This window comes from Rousettus aegyptiacus, unplaced genomic scaffold, assembly GCF_014176215.1.
Source record: "Rousettus aegyptiacus isolate mRouAeg1 unplaced genomic scaffold, mRouAeg1.p scaffold_m13_p_8, whole genome shotgun sequence".
Lineage (NCBI taxonomy): Eukaryota > Metazoa > Chordata > Mammalia > Chiroptera > Pteropodidae > Rousettus > Rousettus aegyptiacus.
The window spans coordinates 45,068,983-45,094,565 of record NW_023416311.1 but is presented as its reverse complement, the minus strand read 5'-3'; the positions used below and the strand labels follow the sequence as shown (position 1 = coordinate 45,094,565).

General features: G+C 35.9%; 1 protein-coding gene across 2 annotated transcripts in view; it reads right to left on the bottom strand.

Annotated features, from left to right (window-relative positions):
* The window catches only part of PJA2 (praja ring finger ubiquitin ligase 2), a 284,158-nt gene that overhangs the window by 119,595 nt on the left and 138,980 nt on the right, over positions 1-25,583 (bottom strand). Inside the window, exon 3 of one of the 2 annotated variants that reach the window (XM_016137236.2) lies at positions 13,748-13,854. The gene's annotated coding sequence lies outside the window, so the exon portion shown is untranslated. The remainder of the gene's footprint in view (positions 1-13,747; positions 13,855-25,583) is intronic. The other variant, XM_016137237.2, reaches the window with a different exon arrangement.

Sequence of the window (25,583 nt, the reverse complement as noted above, 5' to 3'; positions counted from 1 at the left end):
ATGTAAAATGCAATTTCATCTTCCTACACCTCTCCACGTGAATGGATAAAAGATAAACAGAGCTGTGTCTTAATACAACATAGTTCTCTTAATGTAAAGCCACAGGGCCATTTGAATTGATCACTAGGACACACATGGCAAATGCAGATTACTGAAATCTCAAAGCCAGTTCCCACCATACATTTGTACTCTATTCTAAGGAAAATGACAAGCTTTCTTGCTCCAAGTCATTAAAAAAAATATTAAGAGACCTTTTAAAAGAACAATATTCATTCCAATGCTAAAAGCTAATACTTTGACAGCTTGAAGAATTTTTACCCCATGTTTATAATTAATCTTTGAACAAAAAAAGTTAAATTCAATATGACACATCCCCAATGCTTAAAAGCTTTTTACATAGAAACACAGGACTTAAAATTATTTTTTTTCTGACTATATTGTTGAATTTTACAAATTGTGAGAGCAATAGACGTTAAAGGGACTTTACAACACTGATCCTACAAGTCACCTTTATTATTCTTTATTGTTGAACATTTACTATGTGCCAGAATGCTGTGCCAGGAGCTTCACATCCATGATATCATTTGATTCCTATGATGACCCTACCAGGGATTGTCATTTCACAGTTGAAGAAACTGAGCCTCAGAGAAGTTAGTAAGTAGAGACCTGAAATTACGAGTTGGTCCTGTCTGATTTCAGAGCATGTGTTTTTTCTGCAGCAGTATGCTTCCTACTTGAGCATAGTAGGTGTTAAATTATATATGGAAGTTAAGATTAGCACAATTAGTTTTCAAAACACCTAATAAAAAATTGCCTTGGGTGCATCTTTATGCCCAACCCCACTCCTGTACAGTTTGCAAACTTACCCAGGTGCAATTTGCAACACTTTATGGGGAGCATGTAAATACTAAAACACCCCCATGAAAAAAAGCATGTACCATATGTCTTCATTGCAGGGCTCCTTTAGTTCTCTTTTAAGCTTAAAGTTCCTCATTTGTAAGAGGAATAATTATAGTACCTAAATCATGTTTGGAGATAATTATCCACCAGTGTCTTACATTTCTGTATGTCCTGCAAGCAGAGGCACTGATTGCCTTTGTTCTGGCCTATGTGTTCAAGGATGTCTGTACAGAAAATAGCCTTGGACGAAAATGATAGTGTCTCCTTTTGGAGCAAAGAATGGCATGCTTACTGTTCATTTTAAAGAATTCAAATCTCCTAAATTCAGGGTTCGTCTCTTGTAATGCAACCATTGTCACCTGACCTTCTTCTTCCTATTGTCCTGTGGGAATTGTTGCTTGGAGAAATGGCCCAAGAAAATGCTGATACTTTGGTTACTGCTTTTTCTGTGGGAAATGAAGTCCTTTGTCTCTGATCCAAGAGTCTTATATCTTCTGCCAGCATCCATAAAGCTGTTGTAGGCTACTTTGCTCGCTTGCAAGTAGGGTAAGATCTCAAGCTCTTCACAATTCTTGATACCTCATATAGTTATGACAATTAAATGAGCTAATCTGTGTAAAGAACTTACTGACTGGCACATAAAAATATTAATATATATTGGATGTTGATATTATTACTCTCTCAGAAAAAAATACATAATTGGGTCATTAATAATATAGGTATTTTGATATTTTACATGAATTAATTTCAAATTGCTTGTTTTCATGTTATAAATTATCTGTGATATTCCTGTGTCTATGCTACAGTTAATTCAGTTAGGACTCTTGGAAGGTCAAGCTAATTCTGCAAAGATAGGGTTCATGAATTTCTTGCCTCTCATCTAAATATTTAAGAAATATTTCTTAAGGAAATATTTTTGAAGGCATATTTTTATATGTAACTTGAATATAGATCTTGCAATGTTGTAATTGAGTGATAAAAGAAAATTAATAAACCAATCATACAAACAGTCTGCCAAAGGTTTATGACTCAAAAACACTAAAGCCTATGGTTCTTTGTGCAGTTGATCTGAGGAACACTGGAAATACGATTTTTAAACCACCTGTGAAACATGTAACTTACCGATTCAAAAATGAGTGAAGAAATACAAATGCTTATGTAGCTCTGAAAACTATGTAATCCATCTAGAATTCCCTGTTTCTCTTCACAATTTATCCCTATATTTCTGCTCTTCCCCTGAAGTACTGAAAAGAGGAGGTTTTTTTTAATATTAACACAAGTTGTTTGACTCCTTATACCCTTTGAGAGTGCTCTGCCTTTAGCAATTCAAAGATTCTCTACTTGAAGATTATCATAATAGCCACCAATCATTGGCTTTTAGTGTCACTGATAGAGTTCTCCTGTCTATGGATTACATTTGCCTTTTCTTCAAAAGTGAGTTGTTTAGAGGGTGTCATTTAAGGATAAATATGACATGTGAATATTTTAAAGTATTTCCTATTATAAGTTAAAAAAAATACTTATTAATTACAAAGGATGATTTGCAGTGGAAAATCTGGCAGACATAGCCTTAAACAAGATTAATATCACTAATAATAAGACATATCCACATCATATGCTCTTTGATATGATACAGTGATGATGGTCACATCACTTTTTGGTATTCTTTCTGGTAATGCAGAATCTTAGTGTAAACATGAGGAAACTTTAAATAAACCCAATTCGAAGACTATTCTACAAAATAAAAAATGGGCATAGGACATGAATAGACATTTCTCCAAAGAGGACATTCTGACCAACAGACACATGAAAAGATGTTCAACATCACTAATCAGCAGAAAAATGCAAATCAAAACCACGATGAAGTATCACACAACATCTGGCAGAATGGCTATCACAGAAAAATCAACAGATGACAAGTTTTGGTGAAGATGTGGAAAAAAGGGAACCTCATGCACTGTTGGTGGGATCGCACATTGGTACAGCCACTGAGGAAAACAGTGTTTCTTTAAGAAAATTAAAAGTCGAGCTGCCATATGACTTATAAATTCTACTTCTAAGTATTTATCTGAAGAATCTAAAACACAAATTCAAAAGATCTATGCACCCCTCTGTTCATTGCAACATTATTTACAATAGCCAAGATATGAAAGCAACCTTAGTGTCCATCAATACACACACACACACACACACACGTGTATGTGTGTATATATATATATATATATATATATATATATATATATTTATATAGAAATATTACTCAGCTATAAAATCATAGATAGACCTAGAGGGTATTACGCTAAATGAAATAAACCAGACAGGGAAAAATAACAGCCAAATGATTTCACTTATGTGTGGAATCCAAAAATCAAAATAAATAAGCAATACGGAAACAAACTCATAGATACAGGGAACAAACTGATGGTTGCCAAATGGAAAGGGGTTATGAAGATAAATGAAAAAGGTGAAAAAAATTAAAAAGTACAAATTGCCAGTTACAAAAGTAGTCATGGGGATGTAAAGTACTGCATAGGGAATATAGTCAATAATATTGTAGTAGCTGTGTATGGTATCAGGTGGGTACTAGATTTACTGGGTGACCACTTCATACAGTATATAAACATATACATGTCTAATCACTATGTCATAACCTGAAACTAACATAATATTGTGTGTAAACTATAATTTATTAAAAAATAAATTAAAAAACGCCTCAAGGTAATGAAAGACAACAAAAGACTGAGGAACTGTCAAAGATTGAAACAGACTAAGGATGCATGACAAACCAAATGGCAGTGTGGAAGCCTGAATTACATCCTGTAACATAAAAAAGAACATCAGTAGAAAAACTAGTGTAATATGAACAAAGCCTGTAGTTTAATAGCATAGTACTAATGGTAATTTCTTAGTTTAGTGATAAGTATTCTTATCTCTTTGGTTATGTAAGGTGTTAACATTAAGGGAAGCTGAATTAAGTATACATAAGAACTCTGTACCATTTTTTAACTATTCCATGAGCCTAAAATTATCCGAAAATAAAAAGATTAAAAAAAAATAGAATTGTGAATTATTTATTAATCATTGTGATAAAACTCTGGCTTTATTTTCCATTCTAGGAAATAAGTTAAACAGTGAAAGACTACAACACATTACTCTTCATGAGCAAGGATAATTATGTAACATTATAGAGATACCAGATGAACTGAGGCAGCTTACAGAAGACATTCAGAAAAATGGCATCCGGTTTGCTTTGTTCTTGTATAATTTGTTTGTGGGTGGCAGGCATAGCTTGTCTCCCGAAGTAGATTGTAAGAACTTCATCCTTTTATTTTTGCACTCTTTAGCTCGGATTTTTATACATATTAAATCTTCAAAGATTCTTTGTTTTGGTTGTTGAGGACGATAACTAAGTGCTCTCTGCTGGCTCAGATCTCATGTATTTTTTCTTATTTCTGGATGCTAATTGTCTGTTCTATAAACTTTTCAATTGTATATTCAATATAAGGTCTGAGCTAATAATTTTTAACTGTAAACTCAGGAAAAAATATTTTTTCTTTTAATTCATAATACCAGAACGTATACTTGAAGATGATTGCATGACACATTTTATCTAGTGATAAGAAAAAAGTTTCATTTCCACTAGTACTCAATTATGTTGAGTGTTCATGTTAATGAATTAGGGTTAAAAGAGATAGGTAAGATTTTGTATTTATAGTGATGTTTTTGAGAGGCTGGATAGAAGATCCAAATTATATTGATGCTCATAAAAAGGGATTCTTATTCTGCTACTATCTCCTCCTTCAGATGTATTTTCTGTTTGAAACCCTGACACAGCTTTTCATCATTCTCTTCAGAAGATATTTTTCAAGCATGTTCTGTCCATGTCACTTTACAACAAAGAAGAACAAAGACATATTGTCTCTGAGTTCAGACTCTTCCATGATTGACACTATTTAGGTGTCCCACTAGAAACCTCAGCCTCCTCTTCTGATACTATAATTGTGAAATATCTCCTGTATTGAACTGTCAATGATATCCAAAATTTCACCACTGAAATTTCATTCCATGGTTGCTTCCTATTCAAATGCAAACAAAACTTAAAAAGATAATACTGTGAATTACATTATTAAATTCCTTCAACGTGGTAGCTGACTGAGAGTCAATATGAATAGTAAAAGCTCAAAAAACACCAAGAAGCAAATAGAAAATGGTGAGAGTACATTAAAAAGGATTTTAGAATTAATGAGACCCAAGGTAACATTTTCGCCTTTCCATTTATTAACTGGTCAACTTTGGATGTATATATTACTTCCTCTCTTTTAGCGTAGTTCCTTTATGTGTTAAAGTGGAAATAGCTCATTTTCCTGGAATGTTGTCAGATTTAAATGAGCTGAAAAATGTGAAAACACCTAGTACTGCACCTGAACTGGAGTAGGTACTGAAAGATCTTTTTTTTTTTTTTTTTCCAACTGAAAACAAGCTTTGTCCTTTCCACAATTTTGACTACAGGACCAAATTTTACTAACTTGGAGACATGAAAACTATCCACCAAGGTTTAAATACAGAACAGAGGTATCCTTTAAGCCAATCTCTTCACAAGTTTGTGCCTTAGAGACTGTCTGTGGATGTGCAGCCTGACATCACTCTGCCTGTGCAGAAGGCAAGAAAAACAGCTGCTCTCTTCTATTCACCAAAGCTGGAGGAGCTCAGTTTCTTTGAATAGTACCTTGGAGGCAGTCGACTTGGGAGTCAGTCAAGTTAGAGGAAGGGAAGAAGTTACCAATGACAGGAAAAATTCTGAGGAAGAAGCCCCAGATGAATCAGTAACAATGACCTCAGTTGGACAGGCCAGCCAAGATGAAACTCCAGGGCTTTCCAAAGGCTGAACAGATTAATGGTGGGTGGAGCCCTATTTCCAGTGTATGTGAGAGAGATAACTGTCTTTTTAAATGGATCCGATATAGATCATAACAGCTGTTTCTGACTTCTAACCACCTCTTTCCTGACCTGGAAAGGTGTTAGTCAGGCTTCTGTATGTCCTGCCTCAGTGCAAACAACGTGAATACACATCTCAGTGTTGAGAACAATTTCTAAATAGCACTCTTAGACAGCAACTCAAGGAAGCTTTCCGTGCAAGCTGCTTTTAGAATCCAACTGTGCTCTTTTTCAGTAAAGGACAATTAAAAACTGCAAAAAGCAATGGCTATTTTTCCTTGAGGCTTTTCATTGAGGTTAACTTTATTCATCTATGTGTATATATTTACTTCAGTTTTGTCTCATTGTGTAAGACAACACTAACCAGCATATCCTTTTGTCATCATCCGCATGTTCTGTTCTTTTGGGATTTCTTTGAGTGAATATCACCTCTGAATACTCTGAAAAAATAACCACCAACTTGATGAAGCCACCAGAGGAAACATGTAAACCCCACATATCTTCCATTTGTCTTCTATAATAGTTGTTCTTTATGTTTATGAATGAGGATGTATTGATGCCTCAGACTCTTGGCTGTGTACACAAACAGCGTTATCACTTTATAGTCATATTATTTTGGCTCCAACATTATCACTCACTTTGATCATTGACCTTATTTATTGGGTACTACTACAAAATTACTTTTTCTTGTTCTTTTAGTGAATACAAGAGATATATTTTTAGGAAGTGATCTCCAAGTTTAAAGAGTTTATAATCTGTGGCTGGAAGTAGAATGTCTAGTGAGAAATTGAACTATTTCCAAAAATCAAGTTTTGTTAGTTGTGATAGAATTCAAAAGTATGAAATATGGACTGCTGGTGAAAGAGTCATTTGGAGACAAATTTGGTAGTAATAAGTTTTAAAAAATATGCATCCTCTTTTTTTTTTCAGGAATTCTACCTCTAAGAATTAAAGTAACTTCTAGGAATTGAAATTCTACCTCCAATGAAATAAATAGATGCTTACAAAAATTTACGTACAAGTTATTCATTATGTTATTTATAAAAACATGAAAAACATTAGATACACTTGGTGGTAAATTATCATACATCTGTTGAACACTATGAAGCCATTAATATGATAGTGATAATAATATTTAATAAGGGGAAATATTTATAACATTTTAATTGAAAAATTCAGGTTACCGAGTATACAGTATGTTTGCAAACTTGTAAAAAAGTATATGTGCATAGGTAGGTAAATAAAAACATAACTGGAGTATATACCAAAACTCCTTTATGATTATTTCTGAATGGTGGGATTAACTTTGATTCTGTATGTGTTTCTGTATTTCTCAAAGTTTTCAGTAAAAAGCATATGTATTTTGTAATTCAAAAACTAGTCATCAACTTTTAAAAGTGATTTGGATTTTGAAAGTGAATACAACAGAGGAATTCAAAAAAATGTTTTGGCCATCTTTGGGTTATTCTGTGATGATTACTTGGGACTATCTCTATGTTTTGTCAGTTTCCAAACAGGATATTCTATAAAAATGCATTTATATGTGTTTAAATATAGGGGATTTTTTTCCAAAGAAAATAGCAATCCAAACAATCTATAAAGAAACACTGGATGCTTAAGTTCTACAAAGCTGTCTGCCACAAACTGTGAAGAATACAAAATGAGTAAGAAATAGTTGGGCTGTCGGGTGTGCAGAGAGTAGCTAATTTATCCAAGGTCACCCATCTATGTACAGGTAGAGCCAGGAATTAACAAACAAGGAACGTCTGGACGTCAAGAATCTGTTAAGTCCTATAGATAACTTTTATACTGTGCCTTGTGCCTCTGCTCACCACGTGGGCATTAATCTCCCATTTTTGCATGGGTCACCAGTTTTGGAGACACACAGAGATGTGCTAATTGGCACCGACTCAGATCTCTTTCCCCTGTACTCACTGTTCCTTAAGGCTTGTCACTGCTTCCACCCTTGCCTCATCCTCCTTTTCCTTTTAGTTTTTATTTTCATTAAGGTTGATTATACACAATATCTAAAGACTCCAATAGCTTACAAAGATTGCTTTGAAACACAGCATTGCTCCACCCTTCCGCAACTTTTCGTCCTCCCCGGAATTAATCACTTTCATCTCTTTTACCTGATTATGTTGTCATTTGCTTCATGACTCTAGCATTCTTCATTGCTATTTCTTGATTTTTCAGTTTCTACCATTGTTAATTGATTTTCACTATGAGACTAGGTATCTCTTTTCTATCCTCTACTCTCTCCACGTATTTATAGCTTTCTCATTCCCTTTCCTCCAGTGGAGTTATATTGTAATTTTGGTTAAATTATTACTACATAGTAATACCTTGTTATGACTGTGTAATTCTATTTTTAGCTGAGACATGTAGTAAACTATAAGCATTATTCCTTTCCTGCACACATTTTGTTTTCCCTGGAGTTATGTTTTCATTTGCTTCATTTTTTTTATGTGTTTGATCACTATTCAACTTTGCTCTTCAACAATTGTCTAAATCTTCTATCAAGAGTCTTCTTGAAAACTCATCTATTTATTTTCATTTTTAACTATATTTTTCATTTGTAAAAGCTCTTCTTTATAATATGAATGAAATGAATCTTTATTATAGTATCCTGTTCTTGGTTTTGGTTGCATGATCTCTCATCTCAGTATATATCAGTGTTATTTTGTTTTTATTTTTAGGTGTTCCTTTTCCTGCATAGTATTTCTCCAAGTTGCTTTAAATCCATCTGTTTTGATCTCTATTTTCAAATTATATGCTGGCTTCTAATGTCTGATAAGCCTTGATCATCCTCAATATATTTTATAGTATTGTCTTCTCATATTTTATAATTATATATGCATATATACTATTATTGACTTCTTATATTTGACATATATTGTCTTTTCACATTCTATGGTATTTTAAAGGCCACTTTGAGTGCATCAGTGTGCCCTACAGATTGTGAATTTCATTGTAAGGTGATCCGGTTGAGTAATTTACTTGAAAAATTTCTGATGTCAGAATCTTTATATCTTCCTCTTGAGATGTTGTTATTTTCCAGAGATCTTTTAATCCCTTCCCTTGATGGTGAAGAATGGGTTATCAGCATATGGGGAGGTGAGTGGGGGATGATGGTTACATTTACTTAATTCTCCACCTTCAATTTTGTCTATTACTACCAGACCAGAGATCTTCTGTCTTACACACTTCAGAAAATAAACTTCCAGTCCTCAATAAATATAACTAAGGTCTATTCAGAAATATTATAGAAGACTAGAATTTGTCCAAGAATGTCTGTCTACAGTCTTGTCACATTTGGGGGAAAAGTATATTTTAGAATTCCTAAGAGCAAATAATAGTCTAATGAAAATAACAAAAATATAGAGCATCAGACATATACACCAATTGTAATGGCTTATACTCCAAACATACAATGTGTGAGAAGCTGACTTCACATTAGACAGAAATGATGATGGATGTTAAGGTTCTTCTTTTCTCAATACTCAGCCCCGAACATTCTATGCTTTTATAAGAAGGAGGCACAGTGTGACATGTCTCCCAAGAGCAGAGTGGCTCTGTGTAATTATATTCAATACAATTCGCTCCTGCCCATATCACTTTGGATAACTAAGAATGCCTTTTCAGACTGCCTCTTTGAGATCAAGGTGAACTTTAAGTGTAAAAATAAATATTTGCTTTTGATACTAAAATAACATTCGATCCCTGGCATTTTTCTATACTGGCAGAGTTCCTAAAGCATTCTGTTTAGCAGGACATATCTTTCCTAGGGTCCTATTTGTAAAGATATTAAAGAGTTGAGAAAAAAAAAACATTTATTTTTAACCACAGTAATGTGACTTCTTTCATGTTTCAAAGATTTTTCCTTTTATTTGGGTTTGATTATTGTTTTCTTTCTGATGACATCTGACGTTTGAACAGCTCTTGTTAATACAGTTTAGGCCACCTTCCATTCAACTAACTGGGCATGATTAACTCCATCAATCAGGCTTTCTAACATCTTTTCCTCATAAATTAAGCTTTGGAGCTTTGAAAAATATGAAACAATCAAATTACTGTTATTTGAAATAGATACAGTGTGTCATGCTGCAGTTCGGTTTATAATGGGAGCTCATTACCATACTCATTACTGTGAATTATAGGAGTTTCCTGGCTGGCCTTCATTAACCATCTGGCTTTAAACATTGATTTGTAGTTACTTATGTTATTTTTAGAAAAGAGCACCTGAACATCTATTGAAAACATTTGTTTCATTTTGTTATACATATTTTTAAATGCCATGAATCTTGCTGTTGTGAAAATCTCATGGATCCTGGTGTATCTTCAACTCTGACTTATATTCATCTAATATTTATCCAAAGAAGATACTAGCCATGTCAGCACGTCTTGATCCTATAAGCTGCTTTTCCTCAAGACATTTCCTGGAACATGTGATAGGAAAGGAGAGTAGATGAGAGACAAATCGACTTCTATTCCAATCTAGTAGAAAATTTTTTATATTTCAAAGTATGCAAGGACTTGGATGTGGAAGTACTTTAAACAAGAGGATAATAAAAGCATTAACTCATTATTAATTGGCAAACATTTACTGAGCATTTCTTGGGGAACAGATTTTTTCAGGTACCAGAGATGTTGAGGACATGGCAGTAAAGAGTAAAGCGCCTACCCCATTTACTTGGGAAATGAACAAAGGCAAGAACAAATAATCAAGAGTGTGAAGGAGATAAATTGGACTCTGTAATAGAGAGGGTTCTAGATCTACTTTAGATCTGGTCATCAGGAAAGATATGACATGAGAACTGAGACCACACGAATAACCAGTAGAAGAAGCTTCTTGGTAGAGGAGGCAGTGAATTCAATGGATCCTAGTCTGTAAAGAGCTTGACATGGCATGAGACAAAAAAGAGGCCTCTGAGTCTACAGCACAGCTAATGCAAACAAACTATTAATACGAGATGAGTTTGGAAGTGCTGGCAGGAACCAGATCCTACAGGGCTATGGTAAAGAGTCTAGATTTAATTTTCATTGCAACTTATGCTTTAAAAATATTATTATGGCTATGATGTAGAAAAATAACTCTAGGAAGCCAAGAATTGATAGATGGCGACCACTTAAAAGGCAACTGTAATAGTGAAAGTGATAGATAATAATGATCTAGACAGGGGTAATGACATAAGAGAAAGAAACAGATAGGTGTGTAGTTTTGGAGATGGAACCAAGATGACATTGGTGCATGAGATATGAATAATCAGGGAAGGATAGAAAGCAAGGATGACATCTAGGATTTTAGATTGAACAAATAAATGGACAGAGGTACCATTTAATGAGATAGGGAATTCTGGCAGAGGAACAGATTAGTGTACCAGGAGTTTACTTTTTGACAGAATAAACTTAAGGTATCTATTAGACTTTGAGATGTAAATAGGACACAGGAAGCTGGATATGCATCTTGAGGTGTATAAATGGGTCAAGATGAATGAAGGTCACGAGGGGAAGAACGTAAACCAAGAAAAGAAGGCCCAGAACAAATACTGTACTGATAATGCTCCAGGAAGGAAAAACAGAAACCATAACAGTGAGAATGATAGGGAATTGGTTATGCAGCTGTCAGAGGCTAAAAGAGCAAAAGGAGGATCCTGAGGTACCCAGAGATTAATGACAGTAGGAACTGGCTACCACTCTCTGGACAAAAGTGAAGAGGCCCTTAATCAGAACCTATGAGCTAGGAGGAGGGTCCCTACAAAACTAGTGCTTCAGCCTCATACCTAAACCTCTGAAGAAGGGCATGGCCCAATGGGTTCTCTCAGGGATCCAGAGAAGGAGCACAGTTGATAACGGAGTGCAGCATGCTTCTTATTAGGGCTGCCGAGGGTCTTGGGTTGGCTGCTACTAGGCTGTTGGGTAAGAATGGAACTCTGAGTACTGAAAGAAGGTAGAATTTGTAGCCAATTGTGGGCAGTTATTGAAGATTGTTGACAGGAAGTAGAAAATAGATAACAAGCGTCTTCTCCCCTCCTTGCTATTTCTACTGTCTCTCTGGTGATTCCCTTTGGCAGAACTTAACAGAAAGCCAGCTAGCAAGAGAGTCTTGAAGATGTAGTTTCGGTAATCCCAGTCCAGCAGAAGACATTTCAGACAGAATGTAGCAAGTACAAAGACCCTGAGGCTAAAACGAGCTTGGTATATCTGACAGAGAGAAAAGCTAGTATGGCTAGAGCACAGTGACTGTGGGAAGGTGGGAAAATATCTGCAAATCGTCCTCCATCTACTTTATTTCATTTAACAAAATATCTCAGAAATCAGCTCATATGAGAACCTCTTAATGACTAAATGATATTTACTGTATAAATGTTTCATTTTCAGGCATTTTGCTACTGTCAGTTGTTTAGATAATCTGCATTCTTCTGTTCTTACAAACAGTATTCAGTACTGTAATAAATATTGCACATATGGTTTTCCATATTAGAATGATTATACCTGTAAGAAAAGTCCTAGAGGTGTGTGTGCATTATGAATTTTGCTATGTTTGCTTTACGTTTTGGCGTATATTTCCAAATAGACTTCCAAAGAATTTTATCAATTTCTACTGCCACTGACAAACAACAGTGCCTTCAACGTCATCCAGCCAATGAACCATAAAATGTTTGGGTCTTATGCAATCTGCCACATGAAAATAGTATTTTATTATAGTTTCATTTTGTCTTATTTTCTTTATTAGAGAATTTAGTTTGTTTTCATGTGTTTAAAAGCCACTTGCTTCTGTGTTTACGTGAACTCTCAGTTTCTTTGCTCACTTCCATGGATTGCCAAGTTTATTTCTGCAAAGACTTCATTACTGCTTGACTCCTATGCAAACCTAGTGAGTATGCCCATGGATGGGAAGGGGTGATAAAGATCTTCCTCTTCCCCTAACTCCCAGGAGACTATAGCTTTGCTACCTAGTCTAGAAATTGTCATGATAATTTTGGTTTCTTTCCTGTACTCTGTTCTTAGAACCTGAAACGGGATATTTCCAGTGGGGTAAAACCAAGATTTAGTATCTATTCTTCTACCATTTCCAGGTCCTAAATCATCAGCACAGAACTGAGAAACATCCCTCTCTTACAAGGTACTCTGATACAATCCAAATGTGATCAGTGTGGAACTTCTTTCTAGTTTCCTATATTTTTCTTCCCTGACACAAACTGCAGAGGTTCTTGGTGGAAATTTGTTTCATTCTTGTACTTGTGGCTAGATGAAAGTGTGAGAATGTTTCTATTATGCATTCTATATAGTTATAGCCATGAATAACAGAACACAAATGTGTTTAATCAGGAGAATCAAGAGAAGTATATATATTACTGTATGTGTCTCAAAATCCTTCTGCCTCACTCTCCTTCCCCAAAATACTTACTCTCCCATTCAAACACACATACATAATTTTGTATAAATATTGGAATCTATGTTTGCCATGCTTTAAAAACAGTAATTGGAGAGCTATTTTTCTTACTAGGAATGATCAAACGAAGATGTGTAATCACATACATAGGATATTTACCATAGTGGCGACCACCCTCCCAACCCCTCCCCCCACCACACACAACAGATGTCAGTATAAATAAGCAGGATAGTCTCAGGTTTAACTAAATCCATTCCCATTTTCCCAGACTACAGGTCATATATGCTCTATCATATGAACTTGTACAGATAATCCGAATAAGGTTAAAGAACTTTTATACAAAGGTAAGAAGCTATCTCCAGGGATTTCAAAGGCTTCCTTCAGAAATACGTTAAATAATTCAAGGGTCTGTGCAACAAGAGAGTCATGCTCTAAAATTTAGAGGAATTACTAAGCGTTAATTATAATACAATTCACTCTTACAATTCTCCATTTTACTTCCTGCCCATGTCTTACCTTTAATTAATGTTTTCTTTGAGTTGGAGAGCAGTAATTTTCTTGGCTGTTTCTTTAGTAAGAGATTTGCTGCTCTTTCCAAATCTTGATCTTCAGCTTCTTTTCTACTAAGAGAAGCACAGAAAAAAAAGTCATTCAGCATCAGAACTTAGGGGTTCTAAGTTCTGAAATACTATTAAAATATTAATCAATCTCAGAACCTCCCTAAACCAGTGCTGAACATTTTCTGTTTTCTTCTATGCCATGGCTACCATTCATTCATTCTATTCATTCATGTTTGATCATCTGCTCATTTATTTATCTGTTTAGCCAACAAATATTTGTTGAGCATACTTTGACTTCAGGGTGCAGGGTTAAAACTCACAAAGGTGGACAAGACACAACCTGTGAGGTATTTTATATGAGAGACGTAAGGGTGAGTAAGTGTGGCATAACTGCTTTATTTATTTATAGGAGAGACAGGAGATGAACAAGTACCATACTTTATTCCATCTGAACCTCAAACTGGGCTTGGTCTATGTTTGTGCTAGGTCTGAATGCTTGTGTACCTGACCCCAATTTATATGTTGAAATCTTAAACTCCAAAAATGATGGTATTAGGGGGTGGGCACTTTGGGAGGTGCTTATGTCATAAGGGTAGAGCCTTCATGAATGGGATTAGTGCCTTATGGACTTATGAAAGAGGCTCCAGGGAGCTCCTTAGCCCCTTCTTCCACGTGGGGTACAACAAGAAGTTTGCCATATGCAAGAAGGCCCTCACCTGAGCATGCTGGTGCCGGAAGCTTGGACTTCCAGCCTTTAAAACTGTGAAAATAAGTTTCTGTTGTTTATAAGCCACCCAGTCTGTGGTATTTTGTTGTAACAGTCTGAATGAACTAAGATAGTTAGGTAAGAAATATATTGTTATTCTCACAATAACAAAGAAATGGAGGCTTACATCATGGTTAAGTAAATTGTCAAGGGCCCTACAAATAGTAAATGTAGGACCAAGACACAAACCCAATTTTACAACTCCAAATCTATATTCTTCTCATTGCCACGCTACATGGTGCTAATGTCCTTTTTCAGGAAGCTTCTGGAGGCAGCACTGCCAATGTGACCACTTTCCTGACCCTTGCCATCTGTGTCATGAACTGCGAAGTATGTTCATAAACATGCAAACTCGCTAAATAAACTAATATTTTATTCTCTTTACCTGTTAATAACAGAAAGGCAAGCTTGTATTGTGCCCCAAAGTTTACTATAACTGTGCGTTAGCAATAGCAAACTTTAAAATCCAATTAAGCCCCATGCATGGAGGAATCAGACTCATCCCTCGAAGCAAACTAGCACATCTTCTCAATGATGTTATCTCTACCACATATATTCTTTTCCTGCAACAACTCAAATTATCATGGTTTTCCCTGTAGAGCCAAATTTTAATATACAGCAAGCCAAGTGAGATAAGCTTGAGAAAGAGATAAAGCTAGGTGTGTATCACCGGCATAACAATACAAACTGACTGACTACCTAGGGATGGTTTACCCAAAAGAGAATATAAACCTGAATGGAGAGCCAGGCATGGACTAAAAGAAACACAAACACACAGTTACAATAATAGTAAACAAATAACATCAGGTTTAGGTGGGACATTACCCCATTTCTTGTACCTTCTGACCTCTAAGGTGATACAGAGATGATCTAGAACTAGCCCGAAAGAGGCTTCCACATCCTAGGTGTCATTGATCATATTACCCCAGCTAGACCAGTGAGACTCCCTTCTGGGATGTTTTTTGGGACCATAGAAAAAAGAAGCTCCTTTTTTTCTCTTCTTTTCTTCCCTCCCCACTTCCTTCTTTCCTTCCTTCCTTCCTTCCTTCCTTCCTTCCTTCCTTCCTTCCTTCCTTCCTTCCGTCTCCCTCTGTCCCTCCTATCCTCCTAACCTCCTTCCCTCTCATACCTTCCCTTCCTTCTTGCTTGCTTGATTTGAAGCTGGGGGGATATAAGTCTCTATAGAGCTTAGAAGTTTCACAACATAGAAGGAAACTTCCTGAAGGCTAAGCCAAAACAGGAAAAAAAAAATCTGAATAAAGAAATGAAAAAAAAAAAACTGAACCCTAATATCATCATCTCAAACCCTGGACCTGGCCATGCCTAAAGTGAGAGGCTCAGATAGTTAAGTCAATAAATTCCATCTGATGTTCTTGTTCTCTCATACTGTCTCTCTCTCTGTCTCTCTGTCTCTGTCTGTCTGTCTGTCTCCCCCTCCTTCCTGCTCCTTCCCCCTCCATCCCTCCCTCTCTGTCTTTTTCTTTTTTCTTACACCAATTTGATGTGTGTTTCTGTCACTTGCTACTAATTCAGGAAAATGGCAATTAACTTTCCTTTCCAGTGATTTGTATCTCTTTGTCTGAAAAATTACAGATTATTAGAGATAGTGACCACTTAGCCCCATAAATCCTTAGCTGTGCAGTCCACAAGATTCAGCCTGTCCTTTTTCTTGATGCTTAGCAAACGACTGAAATATGCTTTGGGGAAACCATAGCCTAGAATGATTTAAAATTTTATTTCTTAATGAAAAGTAAATTCTATTACAAAATCTTGAGACCAGAAACAGTTAAATGCTTGAGAAGTTAATGGTATTTTCAGTTGCTATAATAAAATACAGTGTTTTATTTTAAAGATCACAGCCATTTAAAATGATCCAATAAACATGGAACACTGATTTCATCACAATGCTCTAGTCTCTTCCTCATAATCTTTTTAATCCTGCTGGTTTCCCTTGGGGAAAAAACAAAACAAAACAAAACAAAAATCTTTCAGTTTCAGTGCTTAATATTTAGAAATAAAAAGACAAGAATGGTTTCTAAAATAAATGTCTCTGGAGCCCTACATCAAAAATACCCAAGGGAGAAGGAGTTTCCCAATGGCTTCTTTTTCTTTTTCTTTATTCCTTCATTTAAAAACAAAAACAGAATTTTTGAGGAACTACAGACATGGTACACACAGTCCAGTGGCAGAAAGTGGGCGAAAGTCAATTATTAGAGTGCTTTTTTTTTGTTTTCGTTACTTTAAAAATCTCTGTGATATTTTTAATGCTTTCATTTGAAAACATCTAGGCCCCTCAAATTACAGATGGAATTTTGGGTAAGCCATTTAAACATGAAACCAGTTACTGTAAGGCAAATATGTTAATTTGTCTGGTTTTCTTAATGTATAAACACACATATCTAATATTGCCCTGATGAATAGGCCAAGGTTTAAAATAAAACATGAAAACACTTGAATACTTTAAGGGAAAGTAAATATGTAAACTGTGGTAAATGCCAAAGAAGGAGTAAGGAAACAAATACTTGTTATGCACTAAAGTGCTAAGTACCTTTATAATAAGTTTTCTCAATTCATTCTCTGAACCCGTGCAAGGTTGACACTATTATCCCTGGGGACTCATTTTGCTCCACCCCTCCCCTAACTGTAGGCGGGCCCATTCTCCAAGGTAGTTGTAAGGGCTGGGAGAGCACTGTGGGGAGGCCTAGATGTTCCAAACCTCTTATACCATGCATCAGGAGAGAGTGAGCACTTGCCATTTCCCAGTCCAGGGCTCCCAATTTTTGGTTTCCTTCCAAACAGCAGTCTGATTAGACTAAGCAGCAAAGTGTAGATGTGCTTTACTACTTTTCTCTCTCACCAAAGTCAGCCCCAAGGAGCAGGTCATCAGTACCAGATGCTCTCCCAGGGCTCAGGCACAAGGTAAACTTTTCCTGCACAATCACAGTCTCCGTTTTTACATAAATTTTGGTCTGTAACCTAAACCCCATCTAAACTCCCTCCCAGATAATTATTAAGGCAACATTAATTCAGTTACAAGGAACTATTTTCCTTGTGATGTTATTATGTGAAAGCTAGCATTCTATTGTTGGGGCAACCTGATGTAGAATATAATTGTGTACTTTTGACCAGAACCTTTATTTCTACCTGGCCAGAGTTCCACTTCGTGCCTGAGATTTCCCACTCATGTAGTAAAAGAATGAAAATCATATCACAGTTCTGCCTCTTTCTCATCTTGTATTGTCTTTGTCTTTCCCTGTGCTCTGGTTAATCCATGTAGCTAGATCAACTTTACCAGATCAACTCTTGCTATTTCTACTAGTGAACCCTAGTTATCCTTCTGTACTGCGGATGACTCTTCTGAGGTCTTGCAATAATTCCCATTTTTCAAATAAAGACAATGAGGTTCAGAGAAGTTACTTACATCACTAGTAACACTAGGATAAGTTTTAAATGTAAAGCTGTTTTATTCTAAAGACAATGTGCTTTACTCTATATTCTATAACTACTCTCATGATTTCTTCATTTATGATTGATTTAGAAAATTCAATGATAAGGGAATAGACCTTTTGGCTAATTTAATGTGAATCATCCTAAGGCCAATTATCTATCTGTCTGTTAAACATTTCAACAACACACAAATAAAATGGATATGTTCACATATTATAATATTTTACATTATTATTATTTCACCTATACACATCCTGAAATTGATTTTTCTATGCAGATTTTTTATAACGATCAATCATTTCATGTAGCTTTGCAATTTTTAAGAAAATTTGCTGCTTTTACATAAAGATCTTGTGAAAGAATATTCTCCAGGGGAGAAAAATTAAATAAATAACATACAAGGTTAACTCTAATTTCCTCAAAATAACTTCTGCCCTTGGTTCACTTTGTATGATCATATTGGAATTAGCATGTGTAAATATAACTATTGAGAAAATTCCTATGCCAGGTTCCAAATGGCCAATACTTATAGCAAGCCCTGAAAATTGAAAATATTTCCAAGGTTATCTACATTTTAAAGTTTTACTTGCAGTTTTCCGCAAAGTTCTTCTTAATTTGATGGACAAAATTTTGTTTTATTTGAGGGATTTTAGGAAAATCTAATCTCATAAATGATTATTTTGGACCATGACATAGAATATATCCTTGAACTTCGGTTTTCTGTTATTGCTAAAATGCTTCTTCTCAAGTTTCTCAAAGTCATATTGTGTATTAATGTTAGTTATTGTCAATAATTTCCATTGTCTTGCTTGACTTCTATTTTATGCATTTAATCAGGTTAATCAGCCAATAACTCAGACTGCAAAAGGATTAGTGACACTCATTCTTTCACTCATTCATTCATTTTTTTCAAAATGATTTTAGCACTCGCTATGAGTTGGACACTATACCAGATACTGAGGATAAAATAGCATGTAAGATAAAGTCCCTCTTTGATGGAGTCTAGTTGGGAAGATAGATAACAAACTAGTAAGTAAATATCTCATCCACTATTTCCCATATTAGGGTTGTAGAAGAAAACTTAAAAAGCAAAAACTGGTGAAAATGAAGACTGAGAGTCCAGGAATCTGGACTGTCCAGGTTTGATTGCTTTGAAAGTACATCCTTTTTTCACATATTCCTGAATCTTGGCCATAGCACTTTTGCTGTATCACCAGAATAACACTGTCTGCTTTTCCATTTCCAACAGTGTCAAACTCAACCCAGTTAAGATCAAGATGCAGGCAAAATTGGCATTATGTATTTGCTCATTCCAACAAAACTGTATTATATCTGTTAGATCCCTTAGGAAGGCAAGAGCAGCTATAAAGATCAGAAATTATGTGGAGAAAGACTTCTGCTTCTGAGAAGGATGTGATAGGCCAATACAAACAAATAGAAAATACTATAGAAGTCATTTTCCAAATATCAGAGAGCTATGAAAGCAGTGAAAACTAAATGAGCCAAATTTCTAGGGACAAAGAGAGGGAACAATTCTGAGGTGAACTGATGATTGCCAGCTATTTTTCTCTTGGGGCATTTGTCAGTTCTGCGAATGCACTGATGCTTGGGGTTGACCCAAGTGGAGGAACTCTGATGAAAGAAATGCAACCAAATAAAGTTTTATTGTCTTCTGGAGCGCTGGAAACTTGAGGAGTCTCAAATGCATGCCTCAAATGCATATAATCCCCATTGAAATTTCCCAAAATCTCACAGTGCTTAAAAAACAAATTCTCATCAGAGAAGGGGTCTGTCTCAAAGACATGGCCAATCTCCCGAGAGAAAGCCAAAAAGTAAGCTGAAAACTTCTGAAGGGTAGAAATGTATATCCTGTAGCCTTTCAGTACTGAAGAGGCAAAGAACCATCATATTTAACAATAAAAAGCCTGGGATAGTCCTGTGCAATGTACATTATTAAGCCAGAAATAACTTGACTATTACTAAAACTTTACTCCGGTCCAGTTCCTGAATAGATTTAAGGGATTAGACCCCATTCTCTGCCTAGCAGAAGTACTTTAGTCTGCTTGGGCTGCCATAACAAAATACTATAGACTAGGTGGTTTCAATAACAGAAATTTATTTCTGACAGTTATGAAAGCTGGAAAGTCCAAGATGAAAATTCTGGCCAATTTGATTTCTGGTAAGAGCTCTCTTTCTGGCTTGCTGATGGTCACCTTCTCACTGTGCCTTCATATGGCCTTTCCTCAGTGTGTGAGAAGAAAAGGGGGAGAGGGAGAGAGAGAGGGAGAGAGAGGTCTTTCTCTTCTTATGTGGGTACTAACACTATCGGATTATGGTCTCACTCTTAAGACCTCATTTAATCTTAATTACTTCCTTAGAGGCCCGATCTCTAAATACAGGCATATAGGTAATTAGAGCTTCAATATATTAATTTTGGGAGGATCCAAGTCTTCCATAGCAAGAGAAGAACAGGAATATTTTTCTTGCAAGTTATAATAATATCTGGAACCACTATGGGTCTTTATACACAATAGCCTACCTACAATCAAGAGCTACTAGATATGTGAAGAGGAACGGTCATATGACCAAAAATCAGCAGGAAAAAAACCCCCAACAAAAATGAAGAGACAGATGATCTACAAAATTGAAGTTAGCAGACAAGAACCTCAAAACAACTATAATTGGGGAGTTCTGGGTAGCTGAAGATAGTGACAGCTGCCTAACTACTTCCCTCCCCGTATTTCCTCCTCAAATGATTCAAAACAAGATAGGATATATAAAACTACATAAAACCATGCACTCAGTATAATCTGAGACAGAGAATGCTAAAACTTTAAAATGACTGTGACGAGAAAGAGAGAAATCATCACGTTCCAGTCTATAATCTCTCATACACTGGCTTGACCCCTGTGCCGCCATGAGGCCCTGTAGTGGGCAAAGGCAGACTTAGAACAACTCCAGGGAAGTCTAAAAAGGGAAACTAGAAAAGGGGCTTAAGGTTCATCAAAACCACTGTCAAAAGACTAAGTTCGCTCTCTAATGAAAATACGATAATAGTATGCAGCCAGGGCATAATACAGGGAAAAGACTTCTGAGTATGTGTGATTAAAAGGGTCAAGAGTTATTTAAAGGGCATTGTTCATAACATATTGTTCAAGGGGAAATAAAAGGACAAACAGGAAAGGAGGAGCAAATTGTCCTTTGTAACTAGATAGTGAAGGAAAAAAGCAAAATGTGGAAAATTTAGGATCCCGTAAGATCAAAGAGAAACACAACACTGGAGGACTTAGAACTCTTCTGCTACTAAAACAAATAAACGAAAATAACCCTGAAAGTATATGGACCTCGCAATATTGCTAGAAAAGGTAACCATTAAGGTAGGAATCGTATAAATCACCACAATACCATAAAAATGAAAAATATCAGCAAATTTATACAGAGCCATTGAAAAAAAGCAGGAAAGACATTTTTATATATATCAACTGAGTAACAACCTACCTCCCAAGAGAAAAACCCTAAAACAGAAAAAAATTTGCGAGTCAACACTCCAAACTGTAGAATCATATATACTCGCTCAAGCATTTGAATTAGAAATTCAAAAACTAAGAACAGAAAAGTTTAAAAACTGGAAGAAATAAAGAGAGAGTTGATTGAATTCAAGAAAGAAATTAATTGAAAAGATGAAAATGTCTAAGAAATAAAAAGAATAAATTATAAGGTGCCCAAGGGATAACAGGCTTATATAAAAAATTAAAAAGCATAGAAGGCAGGAAAATAAATAAAATAATAAAGTAAAAACGAAGTAAAAATGATCAGAGAGAAAGTATTAGAAATGGAAGAAAGGCAAATAAGGATAGTACAAAAAACAAATACTATGAATTACTATCATCTGATATTGTGCAAAAAAACTAAATAGATATTAGCCAGCAGAATCCAATGCCATATTAAAAATACACCGAGACCAAGTGGGATTTATTCTAGGAAAACAAAGTTTGTTCAATATTAGGAAATCCATTGATATCATATACTATCTCAATTGTTCTAAGGGAAAAAACATGATTATTTCTATCGATACTGAAAAAAAAACCTATAAAAAATTAAAAACTCATTCATAATAAAAACATTAAAAAATAAGAAGTGAAGAATACTTTCTCAAAGTGATCATATATATATATATATATATATATATATGTATGTATGTATAGTGAGCTACCTTTTCTGAAAGAAAGCAGGATATATGAGAAAATATAGATGCATCTGCTAATTTGCGCAAAAGAAAGTATAATCCTAACATTAAAGAAACTGGTTATTTATTGGGGGGTGGGGCAGTGTGGAAAAGGCTAGAAAGAATGGAGAAATGAAAATGAAATAGTAAGGATGAGAAGAAAGTGATACTTCCCTGAACCCTTCCGAGTAGCTCTAACTCTGGAAACCCATTACTTGTCAGTTTAGCTTACCATGAGGCCAACCGCCAAGTTTTCTTCAGGTTTGGACACAAGAGGCCAGCAGATACACAATACTCATTCTTAACTATTCTGCTTTTTGCACCAACTATATTTATTTATACAACAGCACGTAGTTCTTTGTCTAGAATTTTAAACCCTAAAATAACGAATACCTCATTCAGAGCATTGGTTAAAAGCAAAATCAATTTTAAGTACCAAATGAATAATTTTACTTCTAATTTGTCAGTTGAGAGTTTATAATCATTCTCTTTTGACACCCAGAGGGTACCCCAGGCATTTTTCACCACTCTGGATAATCAACCTAATTCTTAGCAGGTTGACTTTGTACAGGGGTTAATTATCTCCTTAACATGTTGCTGTGTCTCTCTGAGCACTAACTGCTCTTAATTACCTTCAGTTTGCATGTGAGAAGAACAAAGGGAAGACTGGGAACTCCCATACCCTGCAGTTCCTCTTTTGTGTAGGCCAGTAAAGTTACTCAAGCAATTAGTGAGCCAGTTCAGGAGCCTTTCCTTTTCACCCACTTACACTCTACCACATTTGCTACGAGGACGAGGACGAGGACGTGTGATCACCATAAGCCATATGTTCTGATTATCCTGGTGTACTCTTTATTTAAATTTGTACGTTTTAATTTAAGTTGCTAAAGTTACTTAGCCTTGTTTCCTTGGTATAGGCAAAAGAATTAGGGCCAAATCTGAATTCCGATTTGCTTACTGACTTCAGGCAAAACTCTCTGAGTCTTGGTTTTTCCACTTGTAAAGCTGGAACAATAAAGTTGGAACAACAATGTATATAAGGAAACCCAAGTTATAGTGCCAGTTATCTTCTTTCCATAATCAGTAAGAGCTCATCATATCGCCATTAAAAAAAAAAAAGAAACCACGGAGCTATGCTTCCTAAGGTCATTTGTTTCAGTCAAGGTTTGTGATCGTAAGCACCAGAAACTAACTCTAGATGATTAAAGCAGAAAATTATTTCAGTAAAGGATATTGAGTAGATTGCAAAATCCCCAAGAGAGTTTGAGAACCAGGCTTGGAGGCCACACAAGCTCAAAACCATGTTCCCAACCAAGCTCCACGGCAATCTAGTCACACCCTGCACTTGCGGTTGCCATAGGCAGCATTTGGTACATTTACCACTGATCCTGGAGCCAGGATCATGCCACCAGACCACATACACAGCCTGCTAGTCTCTCTGAATGTGGCCTTACTGGGATTGAGTCCCTATAGTCCCTAATTTTACATGTCACCAGCTTCTGAATCTGTGTCTGAGGCAGGCTCATTGGATTGGCCAAGTCTATGACTTATGTCTGTGCATTGGCATAGGGGCAACTGGAAAAATGTTTCTCAGATGTTTTCATCTTCTCTAGGGGGAGTTGATCCCTGGCTTATAAGGTGTGGCTCCCCCAAAATAGGAAAGGGGCTCAGGGTCTGATAGGTGAAAAAAATCACAAATGCAAACCACAGAATTCGAGGAGATGAAGTTACATATTGCATGAGAAAATGGGGCTATGTTCCATGATCAGATAAACTGGGGAAATGCTATTTTCTCTTTCCCCCTCCCCCACCCCCATTCTTTACTTTCACTTCACTTAAACCTTCTCATTCTTTAGGCAACTAACTCCTCTCTCTTGTTACTCAAGAGTGTATATGGAATGTTAGTGAGAGGTAATGGCTTTAGGCTAAGGATAATCTTGAATCCTCTTTAATTCATTAAAGGAAAAAGGTAAATCAAATCTAAGTTTGGTATATATTATTGTTAGCAAATATATTAGACTACAGGTGATTTGGATACATTATGTGTCAGGACATCAAACAGTATCAGGAAAACATTCTGCTCAAAAGGTGCAGGTTGGAGGTTGCTCCCTGAACAACATGAACACTCAGCCAAGACCCACTGGGTTTTGCTGTGTCCTCCTTCCCCTCTTGACTTTCTATGGAGTACAGCAGGTTATGCCATCTCTAACGTTATTTTGTTTTGGTGTCCACTTAAGCTTCCAGTATCTTTCCACATAATCTGCAATCAGTTCAAATAATTACAAATTTAGATACAACTTTGTAACCAGCCAACATTAATTGCTGCTTTTCTCAATTACGATGCTTCCCAAGTGATTATGTCCATAGGCTAATGTACAGTGCTTTCAATTCTAGCCTATTATGTCAATTACAAATCATTCTGTGGCATCTAGTAGTGCTGATTTGTGAGTTGTGCTATCACCTTATTGAGCTTTTATCCTGTTAATGACCCTGCTGCCACAATGCTCACATCATTCAATATAAATTAGCTGTGACTCTATGCCTTACAGTGAAATAGGTGTGTGTTTGTGTGTGTCTCTTCAGAAAAAAACAAAAAAACAAAAAACAAAAACAAACCTACTGTTTGTTAATACCCTAAATGTCTCTTATTCAATGACCTAGTCAGAGGCTGATGCCTTTAATGCCCTGGGGGAAGTTCCACTGTATTTGCCATTGGCTCTCACCTTCAGGAAAATATAAAGACATTTGTCTAAATTTAACTTAGAAGTCCTATGAGTGGTCCTATCTCCAGTACAAGCCAGTTTCCTCTCATTTTTGACTGATATTTCCTGATACACTGTAAATTTCTCCTTCTTACTGGAACGATTCTTGGCAATTCATTCTGAGCCCCCTCCCCTCCCCTATTATCAGCCTCTTTCTTTCTCATGACTCTGCCTTGTGGATGAAATGGACACCAAGCAGAGCATTTCCACTACTGTCCTAGGACGCCCTTAGGCTCTGCCTTTTCTCAGTTTTTGTTATACCTGGAGAGAGGAAAACATGCCAAGACATCTCTCATTCCATTGATAGTGCTGGTCCAGAGGAATCTGAAATGCATCGCCTCTATCTTTTCTCATCTTTGACAGTGTTCCAAAGTATATTTAAGGAAGAAAAAGGAATCAACAGGAGAGAAGAAACTGAAGTTGCCTGTATAATTTTTAGGCTACATATTTCAAGTCTCAAATAAACAATGGATGACTTAGATGCATATTTGTGAACCTTAAATTGTCTCTGTTTGCTTTCAAAGCTTAAAAATATGTTACATTTCATGTCAGGCACAGAGTTAAGTCATATTTGAATACATAATAATGTAAT